Genomic DNA, 13,602 nt, shown 5'->3' with positions numbered 1-13,602 from the left:
TATATTTCTTGAGTGCTTTTTTAATGGCCCAGAATATGTTCTATTTTGGTGGATGTTTTATGGGGGCTTGACAGTAACGTGTATTCTGATGTTGTTGAATGGAGTGTACTATAAATTTCAACCCAGTGTTCTATAAATGTCAACATGATACTGATGTTTGATAGTTGCTCAGTTTTCCTATATTCTTGCTGACTTTTTGTTGAGTAACACTGTCACTTCCTGAGGGGGGGTACTGAAGTCCCTAGTTATAATTTTGGATTACTCTATTTTTACTTTCAGTTATGTCAGTTATTTTTTTAGATTTTGATTTTATCGTGAATATTTTCAAAAGTACAGAAAACCTCAAAGAATTTTAGGTGAACACCTGCATACTCACAACATAGATTTTACCATTTTTAATACTTGCTTTGTCTCATAGCTATGAACAATATATCAATGAAACCATGTTATGTTTTGATGTGTCTCACTCTTTTTTTCCAGCTTTATTAAGGTAGGATTGACAAATTCAAATTATGTTACTTAGGTTGTACAATGTGGTTTCTTTTCTTTTTAAGATACACAATATCATGATATATCTTTTTTTGTTTCGTGTATTGGGTTGGCCGTTCGTTCGGGTTTTTCTATAAGAGCTTACAGAAACCCAAAGGAACTTTTGGGCCAACCCAATATTTTGATTCTCTGTTGTAATCACTATGTTCTTGGTGGATTGACTTTTTATCATCAGGTAATGTGCTTTTTTGTTCCTAGTAATTTTTTTTGATACAAAATATACTTTATTTCACGGATACAGATACTCGGGATTTTATTATTACTATTGGGTTGACCAAAAAGTGACTTTGGTTTTTAAGTAAAAATAAAAGACACATTTTTCATTTTCACCAAGGACTTTATTGAACAATGTATTCACCTTTTTGTTCCACTACCCTCTGCCATTTTCAGGCAACTTCATAATTCCATCTTCCCAAAACTTTTTATCTTTTTGAGCAAAGAATGTTCCAGGTGCCTTTTACAGTCTTCCAGGGAATTGAAATTTTTTCCATTAAGAGAATTTTGTAAAGATCGAAATAAATGGAAATCCAAAGGTGTAATGTCTGGTGAATACGGTGGATGAATCAGAACTTCCCAGCCAAGCTGTAACAGTTTTTGCCTGGTCATCAAAAAAACATGCGGTCTTGCGTTATCCTGATGGAAGATTATGCGTTTTCTGTTGACTAATTCTGGACGATTTTCGACAAGTGCTGCTTTAAGTTGGTCTACTTGGGAGCAGTACTTGTTGGAATTAATCATTTGGTTTTCCAGAAGGAGCTCATAATAGCGGACTCCCTTACAATCCCACCCTATGCACAACATCACCTTCTTTGGATGAAGACTGGCTTCTGGTGTGGTTGGTTCATTTCGCTTGCTCCATGATCTCTTCCATTCCATGTTATTGTACAGTATCCACTTTTCATCACCTGTCACAATTTGTTTTAAAAACGGAACATTTTCATTATGTTTAAGTAGAGAATCGCATGTGGAAATACGGTCAAGAAGGTTTTTTTCGATTAACTTATGTGGAACCCAAACATCAAAGTGATGAACATAACCAAGCTGGTGCAAATGATTTTCAACACGTAATTTGGATATTTTGAGTATGTCGGCTATCTCCTGCGTGGTATAACATTAATTGTTCTCAATTAATGTCTTGATTTGATCGTTATCAACTTCAACAGGTCTACCCAGCCGTGGAGCATCATCCAGCAAGAAATCTCCAGCACGAAACTTTGCAAACCACTTTTGACATGTTTGATCAGTCACAACACCTTCTCCATACACTGCACAAATCTTTTTTTTTGCATTTCAGTTGCTTTTTTACCTTTCTTGAAATATTAAAGCATAATATGCCGAAAATGTTGCTTTTTTCTTCCATCTTTAATATTAAAATGGCTACACAAAAATTCACCAATTTTGATAAGTTTTTTTTTGAATGGACACTGATATAACAGCTGTCACAATACAATCTAACAAAACTGTCTCGAATGAAGTTAAAGACAACCAAGTGCTACTAGAGCCATCTTATGGAAAAAACAGAATGAACATACGGCCAATCCAATATTATTATTGTTTACATGTTATAACTTTTCCAATACATACAGTAAATTTACACTTGTTAAAATTGAAATTAGATTTGAAGAAAACCACGTTCCATTTATTTTTGAGGGGTATCCCACTGTAGTAACGGGTCCTGTTGATTATCCATTCATGCAGTGAAGGATGTTGGAGTACCATCCAGGTTTTGGCAATTATAAATTGAGCTTCTAAGAAGCATTTCTACCTGCAGTTTTTCATGAATGTAAGTTTTTATTCCTGAAAAGAAACTATCTTGAGTGGGAAAGTTGCATCAATTGTTGTGTGATATAATAGTATAAAAGAAAATACTGCACCGATATCTCAAGTGATTGTACTATTTTGCACTCCCACCAGCAGTGGATGAGAGATCCAGTTGCTCCATGGCTTAAACAGCTTTTAGTATCGTCAGCAATTTTCATTGTGGCCATTTTTATGGGTATGTATTATGCAATTAATGTGCTTCTAATATGGAAGTTTGAAGGCATAAATAATATAATGATTCCATCCAGTAATCCCACTCCTGGGCATATATCTGGACAAAACTATAATTCAAAAAGACACATGTACCCCAATTATCATAGCAGCACTATTCACAATAGCCAAGTCATGGAAGTAACCTAAATGTCCATTCACAGACAAATGGATAAAGAAGATGTGGTACATATATACAATGGAATACTTCTCAACCATAAAAAGGAATGAAATAGTGCCATTTGCAGCAACATGGATGGACCTAGAGATTATCATACTAAGTGAAGTCAGTCAGAAAGAGAAAGACAAATACCATATGATATCACTTATATGTGGAATCTAAAATATGACACAAATGAACTTATCTGGGAAACAGAAACAGGCTCACAGACATAGAAAACAGACTTGCAGACTTGTGGTTCCCAAGGGGAAGTGGATGTGGGGGAGAGATGGATTGGGAGTTGTGGATTAGCAGATACAAACTATCATATAGAGAATGGATAAACAATAAGGTCCTACTGTATAACACAGGGATCTATTGAATATATTCAATATCCTATAAAAAAACCATAAGGAAAAGAATATAAAAAAGAATATATGTATGTATAACTGAACCACTTTGCTTTACAGCAGAAATTAACACAATATTGTAAATCAAATGTACTTCAATAAAATAACTTAAAAAGAACATAATGATTCTACATTAAAAAGGAAGATAGGATAATATATTTTGAATGTTTCTATTTGTGAACAGCAAGGAACTGTAAAACTGTCAGAAATTCCTAAAATTTAAAAACTGCAATGAAAGTAGAAGGACGTGCTCTCACTCCCTCTTGTGAGAACACCAGAATCACAAATAACTGCTGGACAATCATCAACAGGAAGACACTGGAACTCACCAAAAAAGATACCCCACATCCAAAGACAAAGGAGAAGCTACAATGAGGCTGTAGGAGGGGCGCAATCACAGTAAAATCATATCCCATAACTGGTGGGTGGGTGACTCACAGACTGGAGAACACTTATACCACAGAAGTCCACCCACTGGAGTGAAGGTTCTGAGCCCCACGTCAAGCTTCCCAACCTGGGGGTCTGGCAACGGGAGGAGGAATTCCTAGAGAATCAGACTTTGAAGCCTAGTGGGAATTGATTGCAGGACTTCAACAGGACTGGGGGAAACAGAGACTCCACTCTTGGAGGGCACACACAAAGTAGTGTGTGCATCGGGAACCAGGGGAAGGAGCAGTGACCCCGGGGGAGACTGAACCAGACCTACCTGCTAGTGTTGGAGGGTCTCCTGCAGAGGCGGGGGGTGGCTGTGGCTCACCATGGGGACAAGGACACTGGCAGCAGAAGTTCTAGGAAGTAATCCTTGGCGTGAGCCCTCCCAGAGTCTGTCATTAGCCCCACCAAAGAGCCCAGGTAGGCTCCAGTGTTGGGTTGCCTCAGGCAAAACAACAAACAGGGAGGGAAACAAGCCCCACCCATCAACAGTCAAGTGGATTAAAGTTTTACTGAGCTCTGACCACCACAGCAACAGCCAGCTCTACCCACCACCAGTCCCTCCCATCAAGCCTCTTAGATAGCCTCCTCCACCAGAGGGCAGAGAGCAGAAGCAAGAAGAACTACAATCCTGCAGCCTGTGGAACAAAAACCACATTCACAGAAAGATAGACAAGACAAAAAGGCAGAGGGCTATATACCAGATGAAGGAACAAGATAAAACCCCAGAAAAACAACTCAATGAAGTGGAGATAGGCAACCTTCCAGAAAAAAAATTCAGAATAATGATAGTGAAGATGATCCAGGACCTTGGTAAAAGAATGGAGGCAAAGATCGAGACCATGCAAGAAATGTTTAACAAAGACCTAGAAGAATTAAAGAACAAACAAACAGAGATGACCAATAAAATAACTGAAATGAAAACTACACTAGAAGGAATCAATAGCAGAATAACTGAGGCAGAAGAATGGATAAGTGACCTGGAAGACAGAATGGTGGAATTCACTGCTGCGGAACAGACTAAAGAAAAAAGAATGAAAAGAAATGAAGACAGCCTAAGAGACCTCTGGGACAACATTAAACACAAGAACATTCGCATTATAGGGGTCTCAGAAGGAGAAGAGAGAGAGAAAGGACCAGAGAAAATATTTGAAGAGATTATAGTCGAAAACTTCCCTAACATAGGAACGGAAATAGCCACCCAAGTCCAGGAAGCGCAGAGAGTCCCATACAGGATAAACCCAAGGAGAAACACGTCGAGACACATAGTAATCAAATTGGCAAAAATTAAAGACAAAAATTCTTGAAAGCAGCAAGGGAAAAACGACAAATAATATACAAGGGAACTCCCATAAGGTTAACAGCTGACTTTTCAGCAGAAAATCTACAAGCCAGAAGGAAGTGGCATGATATACTTAAAGTGATGAAAGGGAAGAATCTACAACCAAGATTACTCCAACCGGCAAGGATCTCATTCAGATTCGATGGAGAAATCAAAAGCTTTACAGACAAGCAAAAGCTAAGAGAATTCAGCACCACCAAACCAGCTCTACAACAAATGCTAAAGGAACTTCTCTAAGTGGGAAACACAAGAGAAGAAAAGGACCTACAAAAACAAACCCAAAACAATTAAGAAAATGGTCATAGGAACATACATATCGATAATTACCTTAAACGTGAATGGATTAAATGCCCCAACCAAAAGACACAGGCTTGTTGAATGGATACAGAAACAAGACCCATATATATGCTGTCTACAAGAGACTCACTTCAGACCTAGGGACACATACAGACTGAAAGTGAGGGGATGGAAAAAGATATTCCATGCAAATGAAAATCAAAAGAAAGCTGGAGTACCTATACTCATATCAGATAAAATAGACTTTAAAATAAAGAATGTTACAAGAGACAAGGAAGGACACTACATAATGATCAAGGGATCAATCCAAGAAGATATAACAATTATAAATATATATGCACCCAACATAGGAGCACCTCAATACATAAGGCAACTGCTAACAGCTATAAAAGAGGAAATCGACAGTAACACAAAAATACTGGGGGACTTTAACACCTCACTTACACCAATGGACAGATCATCCAAAATGAAAATAAATAAGGAAACAGAAGCTTTAAATGACACAATAGACCAGATAGATTTAATTGATATTTATAGGACATTCCATCGAAAAACAGCAGATTACACTTTCTTCTCAAGTGTGCATGGAACATTCTCCAGGATAGATCACATCTTGGGTCACAAATCAAGCCTCACTAAATTTAAGAAAATTGAAATCATATCAAGCATCTTTTCTGACCACAACCCTATGAGATTAGAAATGAATTACAAGGAAAAAAACGTAAAAAAAACAAACACATGGAGGCTAAACAATACGATACTAAATAACCAAGACATCACTGAAGAAATCAAAGAGGAAATTAAAAAATACCTAGAGACAAATGACAATGAAAACACGACGGCCCCAAACCTATGGGATGCTGCAAAAGCAGTTCTAAGAGGGAAGTTTATAGCTATACAAGCCTACCTCAAGAAACAAGAAAAATCTCAAATAAACAATCTAACCTTACACCTAAAGGAACTAGAGAAAGAAGAAGAAACAAAACCCAAAGTTAACAGAAGGAAAGAAATCATAAAGATCAGAGCAGAAATAAATGAAATAGAAACAAAGAAAACAGTAGCAAAGATCAGTAAAACTAAAAGCTGGTTCTTTGAGAAGATAAACAAAATTGATAAGCCATTAGCCAGACTCATCAAGAAAAAGAGGCAGAGGACTTAAATCAATAAAATCAGAAATGAAAAAGGAGAAGTTACAACAGACACCGCAGAAATACAAAGCATCCTAAGAGACTACTACGAGCAACTCTATGCCAATAAAATGGACAACCTGGAAGAAATGGACACATTCGTAGAAAAGGTATAACCTTCCAAGACTGAACCAGGAAGAAATGGAAGATATGAACAGACCAATCACAAGGAATGAAATTGAAACTGTGATTAAAAATCTTCCAACAAACCAAAGCCCAGAACCAGATGGCTTCACAGGCGAATTTGATCAAACTTTTAGAAAAGAGTTAACACCTATCCTTCTCAAACTCTTCCAAAATATAGCAGAGGGAGGAACACTCCCAACTCATTCTATGAGGCCACCATCACCCTGATACCAAAGATAAAGATTTATTCCTCAGATAAAGATTTAACAAAAAAAGAAAACTACAGGGCTTCCCTGGTGGCGCAGTGGTTGAGAATCTGCCTGCCAATGCAGGGGACATGGGTTCGAGCCCTGGTCTGGGAAGATCCCACATGCCGCTGAGCAACTAGGCCCGTGAGCCACAACTACTGAGCCTGCACGTCTGGAGCCTGTGCTCCGCAACAAGAGAGGTCGCGGTAGTGAGAGGCCTGCGCACCGCGATGAGGAGTGGCCCCCACTTGCTGCAACTAGAGAAAGCCCTGGCACAGAAACGAAGACCCAACACAGCCAAAAATAAATATAAATAAATAAATAAATTAAAAAAAAAAAAAAAAAAAAAAAGAAAACTACAGGACAATATCACTGATGAACATAGATGCAAAAATCCTCAACAAAATACTAGCAAACAGAATCCAACAGCACATTAAAAGGATTGTACACCATGATCAAGTGGGGTTTATCCCAGGAATGCAAGGATTCTTCAATATACGCAAATCAATCCGTGTGATACACCATATTAACAAATTGAAGGATAAAAACCATATGGTCATCTCAATAGGTGCAGAAAAAGCTTTCAACAAAATCCAACACCCATTTATGATAAAAACTCTCCAGAAAGTAGGCATAGAGGGAAACTACCTCAACAGAATAAAAGCCATATATGACAAACCCACAGTCAACATCGTTCTCAATGGTGGAAAACTTAAACCATTTCCTCTAAGATCAGGAACAAGGCAAGCTTGCCTACTCTCACTACTATTATTCAACATAGTTTTGGAGGTTTTAGCCACAGCAATCAGAGAGGAAAAAGAAACAAAAGGGATCCAAATCGGAAAAGAAGTAAAGCAGTCACTGTTTGCAGATAACATGATACTATACACAGAGAAGCCTAAAGATGCTACCAGAAAACTACTAGAGCTAATCAATGAATTTGGTAAAGTAGAAGGATACAAAATTAAGGCACAGAAATCTCTTGCATTCATATACACTAATGATGAAAAATCTGAAAGAGAAATTAAGGAAACACTCTCATTTACCACTGTAACAAAAAGAATAAAATACCTAGGAATAAACCTAACTAAGGAGACCAAAGACCTGTATGCAGAAAACTATAAGACACTGAAGAAAGAAATTAAGGATGATACAAACAGATGGAGAGATATACCATGTTCTTGGATTGGAAGAATCAACATTGTGAAGATGACCATACTACCCAAAGCAATCTACAGATTCAATGCAATCCCTATCAAACTACCACTGGCATTTTTCCCAGAACTAGAACAAAAAGTTTCACAATTTGTATTGAGACACAAAAGACCCCAAATAGCCAAAGCAAACTTGAGGAAAAAAAAAAAAAAAACGGAGCTGGCGGAATCAGTGCCCTGACTTCAGACTCTACTACAAAGCTCCAATTAAGAAAATAAGTCATTAAGACAACATGGTACTGGCACAGAAATAGAAATATACATCAATGTAAAAGGATAGCAACCCCAGAGATAAACCCACGCACATATGGTCACCTTATCTTTGATAAAGGAGGCAAGCATATACAATAGAGAAAAGACAGCCTCTTCAATAAGTGGTGCTGGGAAAACTGGACAGCTACATGTAAAAGTATGAAATTAGGACACTCCCTAACACCATATACAAAAATAAACTCAAAATGGATTAAAGACCTAAAATGTAAGGCCAGACACTCTATAAAACTCTTAGAGGAAAACATAGGCAGAACAATCAATGAAATAAATCACAGCAAGGTCCTTTTGACCCACCTCCTAGAGAAATGGAAAGAAAAACAAAAATAAACAAATGGGACCTAATGAAACTTCAAAGCTCTTGCACAGCAAAGGAAACCATAAACAAGACAAAAAGACAACCCTCAGAATGGGAGAAAATATTTGCAAATGAAGCAACTGACAAAAGATTAATCTCCAAAATATACAAGCAAGTCATGCAGCTCAATATCAAAAAAACATCCCAATCCAAAATATGGGCAGAAGACCTAAACAGACATTTCTCCAAGAAGATATACAGATTGCCAATAAACACATGAAAGGATGCTCAACATCACTAAGCATCAGAGAAATGCAAATCAAAACTGCAATGTGGTATCACCTCACACCAGTCAGAATGGCCATTATCAAATTTTACTTAATTTTTAACTACTACAAAACTATATATTTTTTTAAAAAGGCATATTCAAGTGTGTCACATACAAATGTTACTACAGAAGAGGCCAACAACATGCTTACTGGCCTCGCCAGGTTAACTCTCTTGGTACAGCCCTCAGAACAAATGAAGCTTCCCCTTGTTACTTAGAAATTGAATGGTATCCTTAGATCACAAGGCAACTTGTTTAAAAACTCTATTTTTTACCATTTCCAACAGTTTATCATTGTAATCAAGAAAAATCTTGATAATATGCAAGAAGTTAGAAATCACAGAAATCAATTGGTTGCTGAAGCTCACGTAAGATAATTGTCATTAATCCCCTAATTTTAATTATTGGCGTTCATCAAAACAGGCTCGTTTTTTCATTGAATTTGAATAAATATGATAAATCTGAACTAATACAATGTTTACTAAAAATATTCTTCCTATCTGTTTTATATATTTGTGATTCTTCATAAGAATCCTTCTGAAAAGAGGGTTCTACTCCTAAAAAGTCTTTTAAAAAACTGAATGTAAAGTGTTACACTCCTTCTTTTTCTACTGACTTTCGTTTCTGAGATTGTTAAGCAAATCTTCCATTTATTGGACTCATTTAAGATTCTAAAACCATCTTTTCTCTCTTCTCACACACATCCATATTTTTCTCCCTGCTCCCCACTTCTCCCTCTGAGCTTGGTGTTTGTGTAAGACAATAACAGGAACAATCTGATTTGGCAGGATAATAATCAACCAAAATGTGCCTCTTCTGTTTCTCATTTTGCTTGATTACAACATCAAAATGCTAGAATGGGTGAACTATTTTGAAGTCTGGGCTTTGAAAACACCTGTTTAGTGATGTGGATGTGTGAATTTTTCTATTGAACAATAATAGCAGCTTACTCTGTCACTTTCACACTTTGATTACAAAAACAGTGGTCTGGACATATCCTGGCAAAATATATTCGGAGGGTATGTTAGCAGTTGAAATTCTCATGGAAGAATAAAAATGTGCATTAGGACAATTTACACTTATTTTACTTGTTATACAATCTTATATAAGCAATGATCAACTCCTCTGTCCTAAGTAACTTTTTAATGTGTTATGTGAGCTTCATCAGCAGCTTCTTGATTGGGTCTCAAGCACTAATCAGGCCCCTCACAAGTACATTGGATGCTTAGACGTCTTGCCTCCATCACGAAGAGTAAGTAGGATCATAGTGACTAATCACATTAGCATGATTTAAAAATGCAGAGCGTGAATAGCTTTTCCCCCCAAGATTTGTAGTAAAAACATACACACGATAAGACTGCAATAATTCATTACACCATTGGCTTGTTTATATTATAACATATTTATGTGCCCAGAAGAATGAAACCAGAAAACCACCATTAACAAGCAGAGGAAAGAGATTGTTTTTTTAACTGAATTCAGGATGAACATATAAAAAAAATATTTCAAAGAAGGGAAACTGCTCTCTTGTTATGTCCTCTAAGACATTACAAAACCCAGTCTCACTAAAGATCTTTTTAGTAACCTATATTTTGTACTTCCCACTAAGAACCACTTTCTGCCCATAAAGCCAAACAGTGAGTTCCAGGTGAAGTCACTGCAAATCACAGAAGCAGGTCACTAAGGGAAAATTCATTCCCGTGAATTTTCATGGGAAATTTCCTATGTTTCCCATGAAAGCAAAAACCCTTACCTTCGGGGGAAGATATCCCATTTACAAATAGTATATTGCCACCCAAATGGATGTAAATTCACTGACTCCCTCTCAGGACTTGGGGTGTCTGCTTTAGGGCTGAATTGGTCTGCTAAATATTAGATAGGTACTGAGCAAGGTGCCTTAGATGCAACTATGAAAAATGACAAACGGTTCTTGCCTTCTACAAGCTTACCATCTAGTGAGGAAGGCACTAGATACTAATGATAGTATCAAGAGTTCTGTCCTGGAGGGTGTAATGACAGTGTTGATACCTGGAAGGTAACAGGAGTTCAGGGGAAAGGACATAATGATGCACAGTATTCCAGGCAAAGTATTCCATTACAAGGAATGTTTAAGGAAATGAGAATAGTTTGTGATCAAATGATTATTGAATATTTGTTGAGTGCATACAGCTAACCTATAGATTACAAGGGAGAAAGTGGTGAAAAACAAAGCCAAAAGGGATTCAGGGGCCAGATTTATCAACTTAAACATTCAGGGGCCAGGGGCCTATCAGTGCAAAAGATAGACATGGTATCTGCCCTCAGGGAGCTAATAGTTTAGTAGGAGAAAAAGATTTTTAAAAATCAACACTAATGTCAAATTGTGATGAATACAATGAAGAAAACAAATGGGTGTGAGGAGAGAGTAACAGGAAGAATCTGCTTAAGATGGGCTCAGAGGAGACATCTCTGAGGAGGTGAGATTTGCAGGATGAAAAAGGGTCAGATCATGAAGGGCCTGGTGAACCTGATTAGTGAGTTGTGGGTTTTGTGGGGGTTTTTTTGAATTTTGTTTTCTTTTATACAGCAGGTTCTTATTTGTTATCTATTGTATACCTATTAGTGTATATATGTCAATCCCAGCCTCCCAATTCATCCAACCACCCCCTCCCACTTTCCCCCGTGTGTCCATACGTTTATTCTCTACCTTTGTGTCTATTTTTGCCTTGAAGACTGGTTCATCTGTACTATTTTTCTAGGTTCCACATATATGCGTTAATTTACGATCTTTGCTTTTCTCTTTCTGACATACTTCACTCTGTATGACAGTCTCTAGGTCCATCCACGTCTCTACAAATGACCCAGTTTCATTCCTTTTTATGGCTGAGTAATATCCATTGTATATATGTAGCACATCTTCTTTATCCGTTAGTCTGTCGATGGGCATTTAGGTTGCTTCCATGACCCGGCTATTGTAACTAGTGCTGCAATGAACATTGGGGTGCATGTGTCTTTTTGAATTATGGTTTTCTCTGGGTATATGCCCAGTAGAGGGATTGCTGGGCCATATGGTAATTCTATTTTTAGTTTTTTAAGGAACCTCCATACTGTTCTCCATAGTGGCTCTACCAATTTACATTCCCACCAACAGTGCAAGAGGGTTCCCTTTTCTCCCCACCGTCTCCAGCATTTGTTGTTTGTAGATTTTCTGACGATGCCCTTTCTGACTGGTGTGAAGTGATAGCTCATTGTAGTTTTGATTTGCATTTCTCTAATAACTAGTGATGCTGAACAGCTTTTCACGTGCCTCTTGGCCATCTGCATGTCTTCTTTGGAGAGATGTCTATTTAGGTCTGGGAGTTGGGGTTTTATCTTGACGGTTATCCATGTTTAAAGGTTTTAAGTAGAGGAGACATGCAATCAACTTGTATTTCAGACAAATCATTCTGGCTGCTATGCAGAGTCTGGAGATGAACAAGGCAGAAGGAAGAGGTAGGGAGATCAGCTGGATGGCTTTTCCAGTGAACTGGGTGATAAAGAATTTCCCAGTGCCAGAATATTTTAGTAACAGTGCTATTAGGTAGAGGTAATATTAAATTATTTAACAATCAGTTTGGCATGAGCACTAACTCATCAGGATGGATGGTAGCTTCAGCACTGAGCAGGGTCTGCAGACGTCTCTCTGCTGGGCCAGGCTGGATAGACAGGTGGAACCCAGAGGTGAGGCCAACACAACTGGGGCGTAGACTAGCAGCTCTTTGCAACCAGTATGGAAGTATTTCAATATTTCAGCACCAGACGAAACTGTAGTAGTCTGGGAATTTGGTATAGCGAGCCAGGGAAAGATTCAGGAGATGGTCAGGAAAGAGAAGGCTTACATGTGGGGAATGCGTGAGGTGAGCAAAAGGGAGGGGTTAGCGATTAGGCTCTGGGCTCTGCTTGGGCAACCAGGGAAACTCATTTATTTATTCAGCACTTTATGTTTAAGACACCTGAGAGATTTGAAATGTCAAGAGGGCCGTTGGATATGTGAGGCAGGAACGCGGGAAAGATGTGGGCTGCAGAAATAAATGTGGGAGTTTTCAGTACATCATTTGAAGCTAAAGAGTGGATGAATCCCCAAAGGAGAGACAATAGAACCCAGGATGGAGGCCTGAGCAACTCTGCCATTTAGAGTTTGTCAAGAGGAAAAGGAGCCTTTGATGGCAGGAAGAGTGGCTACTATTGTACAAGGAAAACGAATCCTGTGAGGTTTCGGAAGCTAAGAGCGGAGAGTGTTTCCAGGAGGAGGGAGTGGCCGGCTGTGTTCTAAGCTGCGGAGAGAGTGAGTAAGAAAGAGAGGACTGGAGACTCTCAGGGATTTAGCAGCACAGAGATTGTTGGTGACCTTGATAAGAGCAATTTCAGTGGGCGGTGAGCACAGAGGTCAGACTGTCTAGCACTGGAGGTGAATGAGAGGTGGGGAGGTAGAGATGGTGTGTCCAAGACAACTTCTTGCAGTGATGTGGGACTTGGATTTTTTTTTTTTTTAAACGGAAGAGGCTTAAGCAAGTTTAATTGCTAGTAGGAGAAGCAGTAAGGTATTTTAATAGATTCCAGGGGTCAGCAAACTAGGGCTACTGCTTGTTTTTATAAATAAAATTGTATTGGAACCCAGCCACTCCCATTCATGTATGTATTATCGATGACTGTGTTTATGCTGTCACAGCTTACTTACTTTAGTAGTTGTGA

The sequence above is a fragment of the Balaenoptera physalus genome (genome assembly GCF_965194825.1).
Source record: "Balaenoptera physalus genome assembly, contig: HAP1_SCAFFOLD_690, whole genome shotgun sequence".
In the NCBI taxonomy this organism is placed as follows: domain Eukaryota; kingdom Metazoa; phylum Chordata; class Mammalia; order Artiodactyla; family Balaenopteridae; genus Balaenoptera; species Balaenoptera physalus.
The sequence above is the reverse complement of the archived record's forward strand: the minus strand, read 5'-3'. Positions refer to the sequence as shown.